Here is a 2,442-nt window from a genome sequence, read left to right as displayed (position 1 = left end):
AGGTGTGAAGGATTGAACATGAGGCTTATTTTAAGGGGTTAAAGTTCATAGCGCATGAAGAGGACTGTGGTACAGTGCCTAGCACATAATGGTGCTCAATAAATATTAAATGGGGATCAAACCAATAACTAAAAAATAGCCACTGACTCCATGCCAGAGTTTTTGGTTTCTGTCATACATTAAAACAAAAAATGATAATAAAGTTACAATACATGAAATTTATATTCCAGTTGTGGATGGCGGGGACCTCCTTCTTGGCTTTTGATCCAATTCATTATTCAAATCCTTTCACTATAGAGTGCTCCACGGCTTATCGTGGAACCAACTGTGGATCTTGATAAGAGGAAAAGGCTGGGCTCTGTTTCCACTTTGCTCTTGGCAGTCTTTAAGCCTCCAGTATAACTTTCTTACAAAATGAATAGTGTTGGCTCCCAGAGAGACCAATCTAATCTCATCTTGTCCACTAGGAAGATCTGTATCAAACATTACAGACTGTCTGACGGCAGGAAGGGGCATCTAATTCCATCTGGATTTGGATCAGTGTTTAAATGATCAAGTAAAGAGCCATTAGCATGGTAGAAATAGAGAAGCAAAATATAACTGGCACACTTTTTAAACCTTGTTCTTGTTTTCGCTTTTCTTTGAAGAGCCCTAATACGAAAGACAGAGAAAAACAGCATGAATGAGAAAGAACAAAAAAAAGTAGTTTAGAGTACAGAACCTCCTTTAAAAACACATATGAATGAATCAGTGTCCTTCATTTTCACTATTTATGGGCATGACAGTCTGATCAGATAACCATGCTATGCCAAGAGACCTAATTACCGATCCTTTGGAGAATTTAAATTACTTTTAAAGGAAAAAAAAAGTCTCTGGTCACTTTTGGCCGAATAAATGTCACTTATTTCCAGTCAGCCGTTTTCGGAAAGGCGATGCCCACCTCAGTGTATGACACAGTGAGCTGTTACCAAGAAAAGGTATACTTTAGCCAGTTTCAAGAGATGCTTAAAACATCCATTTCTAACACATAAGACTGAAAACTTTCTACATTGTTTTTTACGTCTCAACCTGGCCATGTTATTATGGGGGCACACAGAACTGGAAACATAGATACAAATTAAATGTTATTGCCACAAACATTTTAATACATCTCTAGGGATGCTACATGAACCACCTGATTTATATCAAATTTGTTCACATTTGTGAAAAAAAAAACAAAGTTCAGAAGCCAGATCACATGGGACTGTAGGTCTACCCTTTGCCAGATTTTAACCCTCAATTAGATGAAGGTTAAATTTGGTACTTTAAAAGGGCACAATCTTTTTTAAAAAATCACAATTAGGTATTTAAGGGTCAGAGCCTCTTTGATGTCAAGTTTCTACCAAGAGATTGAATGACTTCAATTGCAAAGAAGAGAGGAAGAAGGAGAAGGAAAGAACTGTGGTTCTAGAATCCCAGGATAATCACTCTTGATCTGTCTGACTCCCAGCCTCTTTGAGAAAGATTGCTAGGATTGCTGTCTAGTGGACTGCTCAGGGAGAGGAATTTCTTAATAGTCTTACAGTTCAAAATACTTGTCAATATCTTACCTGTTTAATTATAAGTGGGGGTGGGGTTAGGGGTGGAGAAGGTATTTAGCAACAAAACCTGGACAGAGGCCCAATCACTGCACTTCGAGCTCATCCTGTTCCTTTTCCAGTATCATTGACAGCTCTAGAAATTTAGTTGTCTAAACCTTTGACTGAAACTCTAAAATGGAAAAGGATCCAACTATGTTTGCTTCATTTCTCTATAAACCCTCTCAGTGCTAATAATATGAAACATTTGTAGGCATGACTTTTAATTTTGAAGCTTCAGCTTTAGGGAAGTCATAGAGATATGGTAGAGGCTAAAGTGATTGGTATGTTTCACTGGATGTTTTTGTCATCAAACCACAGGGTGGTATGGAAGTTTCTGGGAAGTTCTTTGCCAAACCCTAACCCAGGTCACAAAATCTGAATGAGCAGAGCCCTGGGAATCAAACATTTGATAGTGAGACAGTGAATTCTGTCTTTGTGATCCTAGGTTCTCTGGGCAAACACTAGCCTGTTTTATAAACATTCACCTGGAAAATAACCATCATTGCATAATTGGGGCAAAGGCAAGGAATGTTGAACATTTCTACAGAAGCTGTGTTTTGCAAATCCAAATTGCCTCCGCTGCTCATTTACTGATCACATCTCATGTCATTAAATGTTGGGGTTTACAGCTCTGAGATCCATGTTTCTCCCCAACCTTATCCCTACTTCCTTTGAGAATCACAGTAGACTCTTCTTCAGAGGTTTTCATGTCCCCAGCGTCCAACCCAAGTTCATTCTCTCCGCTGCTGCAATTGTCTTTCAAAAACTTAGTGACTTATTTTTACTTACAACCCCCATCACCCACAAATTAAAATAAAAACTA

Source organism: Pteropus alecto, unplaced genomic scaffold (assembly GCF_000325575.1).
Source record: "Pteropus alecto unplaced genomic scaffold, ASM32557v1 scaffold25, whole genome shotgun sequence".
NCBI classification, from domain to species: Eukaryota; Metazoa; Chordata; class Mammalia; order Chiroptera; family Pteropodidae; genus Pteropus; species Pteropus alecto.
The sequence above is the reverse complement of the archived record's forward strand: the minus strand, read 5'-3'. Positions refer to the sequence as shown.